Raw genomic sequence first — 12765 nt, 5'->3', positions numbered from 1 at the left:
CTCTTGATAGGTTCGTTTGTGATAATCACTTGTTTTTGTGCAGTGCATAACGATTACCCAAATTGTAATGAGCCTCTGACATCTGCTAGTTTCACTTCTCCTTTCTGCTCAATTTCATTGTATATGACAAGGTAGCCCTATGAACTTTTGGCTACTGTATTGCAGATCTGTAGCCTAAGTTACAAGGAATTAGATAGTGCTCACATATGAAAATAACAGGTGGGATAGATCTGGCTTATATGAAAACGAGAGCATCTAGAAACTCAGTTACCAAATCTGTAACTGAATGGCGAATGGGATTACTTTGTTCTGATCATTCTATATTCAAAGACAGGGAACAGATTCATACTATTTAAAATGTTGAGAATCTACCTGGGAAATGGGTTTTCCAAAGTAATAATGTGGGAATTAGAACAGAGATGGTGTTTCTTTGCTTTGCTTTGCTTTAGCAAAATGGTAAGTAGCAGTATATTTTAGTTCAAGAGCAGGGCTTCTGATTGCAACAGTGAAGTCTGATGATTTTAGGGAAGACAATCCTTTTTGTCTATTGAGATGTTACACTCTCAATTTGCCTGTATCCATTTGCTGGAGATTAAGAGAAAATATGATTGGGGTACATGCAGTATGGTGTATCATAAACTGTTTTATTTGGTATAGGTTAGCATAGCATGTAAACCAAATATTGTGGTTTCTGGATTATGGCACATCATGTTCTTGAAATTCAAGCCTAAAAAGAGATAATGCAAAGCCTGTATTGATTTAATACTGTAGATCAGAGCTCCCCAATTAATCTAATTATTGGGCAGCCAGCATGGAAAACTAAGAAGGGCTTTTGTAGCTCTAACAGTGTAAAATATAAACCATTAAGTACACAGTACAACACTGCCAGTAACGTTGAAGTACTATCCTATTCAAATTTACTGAGAACTAATTGCAATGGGAGTTACTTCCAAGGAAATGGATATAAATGCATTGAGGTCACAATGTGTGCAATGTTACTAGCTTATCAGACTTCTCTCCTGCTACTTTAGGAGGAAACAGGTCATTCAAGAAACAAGAATCCAGAGTGTGATAATTATTAGAAAGAAGGATAAGACTGCAGCACAACAACTCCACCGTGTGCCTTAATTTCAAATGAGTTTCTATATATAGTTAATTAAATCAGGAGAACTGAAGGTTTACAATGGAGAGGCTATACAGAGGGAAGAAGGCCTTCTGGCTGCCCCTTTGTCAAGGCAGGCGCCCTGCCTTTGTTCATTGCTTTGACAACTGCTAGTTTAGCTCTAAATGGCCCTGACCCTCTTTGATTTTTGTAAAGCTCTGAAGACCTGGCTGTTTCCGCACGTGTTTAGACCAAGAAATTAGTCAGCTCTATTGATGGTTAGAAAGCATCCTTACCTTGGATAAGGTTTTTTTTTATCTGATGGGTTTTTAATCTTTGCATACTGCCCATAATCTCATTTTCAGTTGGGCAGCCATATAATTATTTAAATAAATTAAATAAATACAAATCACAATCAGCCCACAATTGAACTCTCATGTTGCCTCCCCTTTCTCTCCCCGCCCCCATTCACGGATGCCCACTGATGCCAGATTTATTATCTTCACCCCTCCTCCTACCGAGCTCAACTCTGGCAATTTGGAATTGCAGTCCTTTGCCCCAATAGGGGGAAATCCAGATTTGTGGATTGGGGGGGGTGTTGGGGGGGGGAGGACATTATTGTGAAGGTCTTGAAAAAATGGAAAAAGTCTTGAGGATAACTGTCTATGACAGGGGTGTCAAGGTGAATTTCTTTGAGGGCAGATCAGCATTGTAGTTCCCCTCTGCAGGCCGGGGAGTGGGGGAAGAGAAGAGATGGATGCCTCCTGCAGCACCCTGCTGGCCAAAATTGGGCATAGAGGAGCTGCGTGTGGGCACCTCACGCCCCATTTTGGTTGCCAGAGGCATAGTAGGCCAGTCCTTTCCAGGATGGCTCTGCGGGCCAGATTTAAGCACCCCACAAGCTGGATCCAGCCTTGAGTTTGACACCCCTGGTCTATGGAGATTCTCAATCTCCAAGTCATGGTTGTCCAAAAGATGCTTTTATGCTTTCTTTTATCTTAAGGATAACAGAGATGGGAGGGCTGGGAAGGGTTGGGATTCCGGGGGAGACATTAAGCCATTCCATTGGGGGGTTCACCATCTCTACTGTTTGTGGGAGAGGCAGATATGGTGGGGGCCGAGGGCCAAATGATGTTCGGAGGACGCGGGTTTGCTGTTTAAGAGCGATCGCGCGTTCCAACCCTCATCGCCCTTCTCCCACCCCCGGGTGCTTGGGATTACAGGACCCTGGTCTCCGGCTGGTGTTGCTTAATGCCAGGTCCGTGGTACATAGAATAGAATAGAATAGAATAGAATATTTATTTCTAAGCCGCACCCTCTCCCGAAGGACTCGGGGCGGCGTACAATAAAACAAATAAAATACAAAGTACAATACAATACAATACAATACAAATCTGGACAGGACATACATATAACAAGGACGTATGATTATCTAGACCCGCACCAGTCCGGCTTTCGCCCCGGGCACAGCACAGAGACGGCCTTGGTCGCGTTGGTAGATGATCTCTGGAGGGCCAGAGTTAGGGGCTGTTCCTCTATCCTGGTCCTATTAGACCTCTCGGCGGCTTTTGATACCATCGACCATGGTATCCTGTTGCACCGACATAGTGGCGATAGAAGCGGCAAAATGGCAATATTTTTCCGCTCTTATCGCGTCCGCAGATAACCGCCCAGCCGCCCTGTCTAGGGTGACCCGCTCCTTACTTAACCAAGGAACTGGGGAAGACCCCTTGCAGGGTAGGGCTGAAGAATTTGTTCAGTATCTGCAGGATAAATTCGCTCAGATCCGGACAGGCTTGGACTCTGACTGGGTAGATTTGGGCGAGCCGACGGGGATGAATCTTGAAGAGACAATCTGGGATGGGTTTGACCCTGTGACCCCCGAAGGCATGGACAGGATTATGGGGACACTCAGTGCGGCCACTTGTGTGCTGGACCCGTGTCCCTCTTGGTTAGTTTCGGCTTCCCGGGAGGTGACACGAAGCTGGCTCCAGGCGATTACCAATGCTTCATTGAGAGAGGGGTTCTTTCCCATCTCCTTGAAGGAGGGGGTGGTGAGGCCCCTCCTCAAGAAGCCTTCCCTGGACCCAGCTTCTTTAGCCAACTATCGTCCGGTCTCCAACCTTCGCTTTGTAGCAAAGGTTGTCAAGAGTGTGGTAGCACATCAGCTTCCCCAGTACCTGGATGAAGCTGTCTACCTGGATCCATTTCAGTCGGGTTTCAGGCCCGGGTACAGCACGGAGATGGCATTGGTCGCATTGGTTGATGATCTCTGGCGGGCCCGGGACAGGGGCTGTTCCTCTGTCCTGGTCCTATTAGGCCTCTTGGTGGCTTTCGATACCAACGACCATGGTATCCTACTGCAATGACTCGGGGGGTTGGGAGTGGGGGGCACCGTTTTACGGTGGTTCTCCTCCTACCTGTCGGATCAGTCGCAGTTTGTGTTGACTGGAAGGCAGAGATCGACCCCCAGGCGTGTCACTTGTGGGGTGCCCCAGGGGTCGGTTCTCTCACCCCTCCTGTTCAACATATACATGAAACTGCTGGGCGAGATCATCTGTGGTTTTGGGATACGGTATCATCAATATGCTTATGATACCCAACTTTTCATCTCTACCCCAAACCACCCAAACGATGCCCTCGACGTGATGTCCCGATGCCTGGAGGCTGTGCGGATCTGGATAGGGAGGAACAGGCTCAAGCTCAATCTCTCCAAGACTGAGTGGCTGTGGTTTCCGTCATCCCAATTTGTACATCCTGTTCCATCTTTGACAATAGTGAGAGAAATTTTAGCCCCTCAGAGAAGGCTCGCAATCTGGGAGTCCTCCTGGATACGCGGCTTAGTTTAGAAGAACACCTGATGGCCATGACCAGGGGGGCCTTTTACCAGGTTCACCTGGTATGTCAGTTGCGCCCCTTTCTGGATCGGGATGCTCTGTGCACAGTCACTCATGCCCTCGTCCTTTCTCGCCTGGACTACTGCAGTGCTCTCTACTTGGGGCTGCCCTTGAAGAGCACCCGGAGGCTTCAGCTGGTCCAGAATGCGGCCGCGCGGGTTGTCATGGGGGTACCTAGGTGTTCCCATGTTACATCCCTTTTAAGCGGCCTGCACTGGTTGCCGGTTGTTTTCAGGGTGCGATTCAAGGTATTAATTATGACCTTTAAAGCACTCCATGGCTTAGGCCCAGGGTACCTGCGAGACCACCTACTGCCACCAGTAGCCTCCCACCGTCCAGTACGATCCCACAAAGTTGGCCTCCTCAGGGTGCCGTCGGCCAGGCAGTGTCGGCTGGTGACCCCCAGGGGGAGAGCCTTCTCTGTGGGAGCACCTTCCCTCTGGAATGAGCTGCCCCCAGAGCTCCGCATAATCCCTGACCTCCGGTCCTTCCGACACGCCCTAAAAAGTTGGCTTTTCCAGCAAGTCGGCCTGGCCTGTTAATTTTTAACTTATTTTATTTATTTATTTATTTATTTATTTATTTATTTATTTATTTATTTATTTATTTATTTATTTAAATTTATAAACCGCTCCCTCTCCCTGAAGGGACTCGGGGCGGTGTACAGTCATAATAAAAACACGATATAAATACATATAAATATAAATAGAGGAGGCGACATACAAAGTGTACAATAATAATTAAAATTAAAAACAACGTTTAAAATCTACCCCTAAAAACTACCCCAGAATTAAAATAACTGCCAGGAGGATAAGGATGGGACTATAAATGGGCTAGGCCAGCTAATTGGAACAGGTGGGTCTTGAGTTTCTTACAGAAGGAGCGGAGGTCAGTAGTGGTTCTGATATCGAGGGGGAGGTCATTCCAGAGGGCTGGGCCCATCACAGAGAAGGCCCTACTCCTGGGCACCGCCCGTTGGCATTGCTTAGTGGACGGTACCCGGAGGAGTCCCTCCCCGTGAGAGCAAATTGGTCGCAGGGATGTATGGGGTAGGATGCGATCCCGCAGGTAACTAGGTCCAGTGCCATGGAGTGCTTTAAAGATGGTAATCAGCACCTTGAAACGAACCCAAAAAACCACAGGTAGCCAGTGCAGCTCGCGCAGGAGAGGTGTTATGTGGGAGTATCTAGTACTCCCCATGATTGCCCACGTGGCCGCATTCTGGACCAGCTGCAGTCTTCAGGTGCATCTCAAGGGGAGCCCCATGTAGAGGGCATTGCAGTAGTCCAGACGGGACGTCACCAGTGCATGAGTGACTGTGCGAAGGGCGTCCCGGTCCAATAGGGGGCGCAATTGGCGCACCAGGCGAACCTGGTGGAACGCCCCCCTCGCCACGGCTGCCACATGGTCATCCATTGACAGCCGGGCATCTAGGAGGACGCCCAAATTGCGCGCCCGCTCCACGGGGGCCAGTTGCTCGCCCCCAATGGCCAGCGATGGTGTCCACTGGTTGAACCGGGGCGCCGGTAGCCACAGCCACTCCGTCTTGGAGGGGTTGAGCCTGAGTCTGTTGTCCCCCATCCAGACCCGAACGGCTTCCAAGCACCGGGACATCATTTCGACGGCCTCGTTGGGGTGGTTTGGGGTGGAGATGTACAGCTGCGTATCATCAGCGTACAGATGGTATCCGACCCCAAAACCACGGATGATCTCCCCCAGTGGCTTCATATATGTGTTGAACAGGAGTGGCGAGAGGACCGACCCCTGCGGCACCCCACAAGTGAGTGGCCTCAGGGTCGACCTCTGCTCCCCTGCCAACACGCATTGCGTCCGGTTGGAGAGGTAGGAGCAGAACATATTTTAAATGTATTGTCTTTTAAATTCGGTTTGTTTTTTTGGATATGGATTTAAATTTTTTTTAACTTTTGGGATGTATGTTTTTTAATGTTGTACGCCGCCCTGAGTCCTTTTGGAGAAGGGCAGCATGTAAATCCAAATAAACAAACAAACAAACAATAATAAAAGTCTGAAAGATACTAGGCTTAATATACTTAGCCAATCACTGTCTATTAACCCCATATTTTGTTCAGTTTATGTTTCCCAACCAAATTAGGTGTCTGCATCTCTTCCCTCAGACCCGGCATGGTGATGGTTGGTCACCACTTATGGGTCTGAATTTTAAGGGTGAACCGGCTTATCTCTGGTATTTTATAGCAAAGAACAGTTTCTAACCATTTGTCTGGAGGTGACCATGTCCTTGGTTTTTAATGATCAACTACATGCTTGTAGTGATGCAAACAGCTCTTTTGAGAAGTAATTAATGTAATATGGCAACATTCAGAGAGCACCATGAATTTTTTTTTCCTTTGACTTCAAGTGAAAGTGAATAATGTTTTTGTAAAAAAAAAAAATCTGGTGAAATTCAATTCTTGGGAATATGTTGCTTCAGCAGGCTTGAATAACACTATATCAAGGAAGGGAATGCATACCAAACTCCTAAATCAAAGCAAATATCATTATAGTCATATGTGTCAGTTTAGTTATATTTCTTTCAACCGCTAGCTGTAATGAAAAGCAGCAGATTAAAATAAGAATAAAACCAATTAATGAAACCAGACGGTAACAATTAGGCCTAGCCATTTCTGACAGAGGGTGTATCATATATCCTTGAAATGAGTACTTAAGTAATTGAGCTGGTAATCGGATAGTATTTGAATTTAAGTACCCCCATTGGACAACATGTAAATCAAAAACATCTTGTAACAGCCACAGTGATTTCCTAGCAATTCCATTAATAATCTAAAATTGTTCATATCGGAGAATGCATTATGTAACAGTTTTCAAAAGAACATATTGTGAGATGATAAATATTGTATGCCTGTTTCGGAATCTCAAAGTTTGTACATAATTGGTTCAAAATGGCAAAGGCAAGTTCATTAGATAGAAGACATAAGATCTTTTAATATTACTCTTTCCATTGTGCAATTTGGAAGACATTACAGTATAATTCCATTGAGGCTGTACGCTTAAAGTGCAATTGTATGTTTTTCAGAGGCCTATAATGGGCTGATTTGTGAATCCGCTGTTATTTGTTTATGTTTGCAATACAAAGATGTATACAAACATTACATACTGACATGTATACACCAGAAGTAACATTTTTCCTGTTCTGAGTGCCACAAAAGAGATGTCGATATCACATATTTTAGCATGTTTTCAGGTGTTTTAAAATGCAAGTCTATGACATGTTTTCAGGGAACTTTTTTGGTTTAAACAAGCAAAAACAAACCAGAACAAAAACTTGTTAAAATAATGTTGTTGTCAAATGTTTTATATTTTAAATTACTGTGACTTATGTTTTTTTAATTTAAAGTTACTTTTTTGTCTCTCTGTCTGTCTCTATTGTCTGTCTGTCAATTGATCTGTCCATCCATCCATCCATCCATCCATTCATCCATCCATCTACAGCAGGAGTGTCAAACTGGTGGCCCATGGGCCTTTCAGGCCACCCCAGCTCCGCAAAGGGGAAAAATGTCACGTGACGGCAACATGACGTGGCGAGTTTGACACCTGTGATCTACGGTATCTAATGTTGTTGTCTTTTATTGTTTTCTGGGAGGTAAAAGTCCTTAGATGAGCAAAGAAGAGACTGATACTAAACTTAAGTCATTTAAATCATTTTTATGGTTGTTTTCATAGGAAACACGTATCCTTCCACATGAGAAAGATCTTTTATGGAATTTAATTTGGTAGCTATGTGGAGACAGCAAGGTTATCCTTTTTTTCCAGTTTCATATCAGGCATGTTTCCAACTGGATTTTTTCTTAGTATCTCACTTCTTAATTATTCAGATAGAAAACTGTAATATAGCCTTTGCTGTACTTGATGCCTTAAAATTGTCACCTAGTCTAGTAACAAAATGTTTGCCAGTGAACAACCAATCTCGGAGAGCAACAAGGACTCCATGGTTCAGCTCCACCTATGTTCAGTTGCAGTATGGATTATACTGCAGAATTTAATGATATTATTCCATCAATAACTATAAACAAAGTCATTTTCCCCAAGGTAGTTCTTAAATACATTATTCCTAATAGATTTATATTTTATAAATAGATTAGTATTTATCCAAAATGGAAATGTTTCTTTTCCAAACATGAGTCTCATAGAATTCTCTTGAATAAGATTTATTGAAATGGAAGCATTCTGTTACAAGAATTACAACAACGGAATGTCTTCAGTTCAGAACAAAAACACCCTTAATGTACAATTAAGGCACAGATTCTCTTTCTAACAGCCTTCTGATGAACTGATGAGGAGGCTATTCTCTTCATTGATTATAGGAAAGTTTGTGCTTACGTACATAACAGACTTGACTCTTTCACGAAAATGAATTACTTACAGCTTTTTGAAGAAGAATTTTGTAAAAATAAACACTGATGAATGTAATAGGTATTTGGGACACTTTTAAAGTTGTGGTCATATGATTACTTACGTATCATGAAAAATAAAAATAAATAAATCAGGAAAATTAGAAATTAGTTAAGGAAATTTTGAATACATACGCAAGGTATGGAAATATCTAAAGGTTTTATCTCTGTAAAATTGGAACACAATTTCCTTTATGCATTTGATACAGAATGTTCAATTAACCACATAAATCTCAAACATGTTGGAATCAAGGAGAAAAGAGCTGTGAAATTAGGGGCCTCTCTTTTGAAATTATTACGCAAAATATTCAGTTCTTATATTAAAAGTTCTCAGAGCAAAGTATATTAAAAACTGTGACCTAATATATCCAACTAATTTTTAATACTTATTTTTAATATTATAACATTTAACATTAACATTCAACATTATAATATTGTATCAGAAGTTACTGAGGAAGTAATTATTCATTTTAAGTTATCTACCTGTTCCAAAGATTACATATAGCCAAGCAGTTTATTTAGCTGCTTCTTTATTTCCTCAGGAAATAACAGATACAAATGAATCTATGGAAGCAGGAAAAGTTCCTGTCCTGATGGATATCCTATTGGGTGGGATCGGATACATATTGATTTGCTCTTATAATGTTTGAGGTTTATAATGGTACTTTTCTGAATAACATTTTTCCAACTTCCTTTAATGAGGTTCATGTAACTTAATTTTGAAAGCTGGTAAAGATTCTGCTGATAGTGCAAGCCAGCCATTGAAAACCATTTAACCTTGTTAAACGTTGATAGCAAAATTTTGACAGTGACTCTGATACATATATTACTTTTGACCGTTCATCTTGCAAAGTCTGGGTTGATAAAATATATGACAAGCATTGTATAATATTAGATTACTGACATTTATGCTACATATTCCGATACTTTGGAATTGACAGTGATGGCCTCATTGGATGTCAAAAAGACTTTGCTATGATGCATTTCAAATTTTTGAAAGCAAATTTTGGTCAAATGTAGTCTTTTAAAAATTGATTGGATTAAAATGTGATGTTCTAATCCTTCGGTGAGGTGTATTTCAGAAATTATTATTTTTCACCTATCAAGATGTCTTGTACAAGTTATCAAATTTAATTTGATGTCAGAACCACCATCCTGCCTTGTCAGATAACTGAAGGCCAGGCAGAGCATAAAAACTGCTGGAATTGATATTTTATGTCCCATTGATAATTATGAACATTTATGCTAAATATTATTCGTACAATACAACAGCTTTATGACATATCACGTTCTCAACTAATTAAAGTAAGTTGCATACGCTTCCTATACACTCTAATGCATCTATAGAAATCCATACGAATTAGGGCTGCATTTACCTCTGTTCATTTACCTCTGTTCATGATCTTGAAATCATTATTCCAAGAAAAGTGTATCGTAGGTACCAATATTTCAAACAGTTTTATCTCACTATTGATTTAAAGACATATTTAAAAATCCCAGTGATCCTATGAGGAAAGATTATTGTTGTAAAAGAAATACTACCTCAAGAATATGCCACACAGATGCTGATTCCCAGTATAAATGTTTGCCCCTTCCAATTCAGATGACATCTAGCTAGCCTTGGCTGATTGGAAAAAAAAGGGGGGGGGAGTTAAGCACGATGGGTATGGTTATTAATTCAGTTTGAACACTGTCCAACATCAGCTGACTCTGGGTGATTTACAAATAATAAAAGAAACAATGCAGAGCAGAACCTAGTGAAATATACTGTACGGACCGAAAACCATAACTACATATAACCCAAAAGCCCCATCCATCTCATCCCGAGGCCTGAGAGAATAACCAAGGCTTCAAATTTTACGGAATGCCAACAGAGTGGAGCTGCATGGATTTGTTGATGTGTTGTCAGTACAGAGTCACATCCATATAAGAAAGAAAAGGTAACACGAGCTGGGTAAACTTTCAGCTTTGTAAAGACACAGACATTGTGTTGATTGAGCGTTCTATGCCCCAGAGCTGGTGTTGCTGATCCTCAAGTTATTGTCAAAATAAGCATTACTTGAGATGATGCTTTCCAAATATTTTAAGCTGTTTAGAATTGCCAGCTGGGTGTCTTCAACAGAGGTTGTTTGCTCTAAAATTGGTTTGGGCTGATAAAGTACTTTGATTTTGTTCAGGCTGTTAGTCAGGTGGAAGAGCATAGCAGCATCTGAGAATTTGTTCAACACAAACTGTAGGTCACTGTCTTTGTGTGCCGGGAGTGTACGTTCATCAGCAAGGAGAGTTTCTTGAACGACTGGATGGAAGCACTTCATCCCTGCATTCAAGCAGCAAAGATCAAAGAGACAGCCATCCAATTGGTACTTGATATACACTCCTCCTTCAGACCCTGCACCACATTTGACAACTGCAAGCAATGAACAGATTGAACAGGATGGGGCCGAGCACACACAATTCTGCTTTGCTTCATTGGAAATGGCACATGCAGCTAATGTATTCCCATTGTAAAGAACATGTCCTGTCATTCTGTTATGGAGTAGCTGAATCAACTACATGAATTTCCTTGGGCATCCGTAATGTCTCAGGATAGCCCAGAGAGCCTCCCTGTTTACAGTATCAAATGCCTGTCAGGTCAATGAAGACAGAGTAAAGAGGTTTGTTCTACTTGATGCACTTTTCCTGGAGTTGTCTTCTGGCAAATCATGTGTGCTGTATTCTGTTCTGGCTGAAATCCACATTGTGCCTCTGGGAAGTTTTTTTTTTGAAGATTGTGACAAGTCTGTTCAGGAAAATGCAGGCGAAATTCTTGCCTCCAATGGGCAGCTGTGAGGTACCCCTGTAGTTTCCACAATCAGATTTGCTTCCCTTGTTTTTATATACAGCTACAAAGAGGACATTGAACAAGTCATCATGTATTTACTCTGTGAGTCAAGATGTCTTAGAATGACTTTAAGGTGTTTGGGCTTAGTGCTGTGCAGATCTCAGCAAGAATGCCACCCTACCCTGTTGCTTTAATTGAGTTCATCTGTGAGGCTGCTTTCTTGGTCTCATTGGTAGAGAGAGGCAGGTCTAGGGCTTCCAAGACTGGCAGATTAGAAAACCCCTATAAAACATCAGGATCAACTATGGACAGCCTATTGAGTAGGTTGTAAAAGTGTTCAGCCCACTGGTTTTTCAGTCCTTCCTTGTCTTTGATTAGCCTCGACTTATAATAAGTCAGCAAAGGAGACCATCCTAAATTTGAATGACCATAAATTGCCTTTATGACACAGAAGAGGCCTCCATTCTACTTTCTCAGCCTTTCTTTGCCACTACTCATCCTGAATTTCCTGCAGTTTCACCTCTACTTAGGACTACAAGTCCAAACTTGTCTTTTTCTTTTCTTTTTCTTTCTTTGAGACAGATGATGTAAAGGCCTGGTTCTTGACATGGAGGGCTGCTTAAATGGTCTTGTGGTTTTCATCAAAAAAGTATTGATTGCCAAAGTTTTCAGTCCAAGTACAGTTGTTGCAGTCTGCACCTCTAAACCTCATCTACCACTTTTCAGAGCAGGTTCCTACAAGTGGTAAATTGCCAGAGAGTTTTTCACTAAGTACATCTTGAAACATTTGCCTGGATCTTGCAGTCTGCCAATGTTGAATATTATTCCAATAATCTTTGGTTGCTTATGGTGAAAAGTAGGGATGTCAAACACAAGGCGATGTGGTCAGATCTGGCCTGTGGGGCCATCCTAGAAAATGGAAGGGGATGGCCTGTGTTGCTGCAGCCCCGTCTACCCAATATGAAGAGGAAACAATGGGTCAGCATGAAAGAACCGAAAGAACCTGACCAAACTGGGGGGGGGGGGGAATCCACCAGGCTGCACCTGTCTTATTGTGAATATTCTTTTCCAGACGCTGTCTCCCTGGTAGGGGGGCAGCATGTCAGCCCGCTGCACCATTCCATCTGGGCTGCCATTCACTCGGGCCTGACAGGAGACTGCATGCAGGAGGGGATTGTTCTACCACCACACCAGATACCTGACTCCCAGCTGATAGCTTGAACTGTTGTTCGGATTCAGAACATGCGAACTGAGCTGCTCTCAGCATCTGTGCGTGGGACAAGTCTACATTCCAATGAAGCCTGCAGGAGCTGTTAGGGTTGTGCCAATCTACATTCAAATTAAGCTGCAGGAGCTGTTGGGGTGTGCCAAAGAAGTGGGGAGGAGCTGCAGTAACACTTAAATTGTGGGGAGCATTCAGCAATAGCTTTGAATTCAATTCACTCTGGTGTTTTCCTGGGTGATGGTTAGAATGTGCCGGTGCATCAAGGAGAACAATACAATCTACATGTTGGTTTG

The sequence above is a fragment of the Natrix helvetica genome (assembly GCF_964273705.1).
Source record: "Natrix helvetica genome assembly, chromosome: 3".
Taxonomy (NCBI): Eukaryota; Metazoa; Chordata; class Lepidosauria; order Squamata; family Natricidae; genus Natrix; species Natrix helvetica.
Note: the sequence above shows the minus strand (reverse complement) of the source record.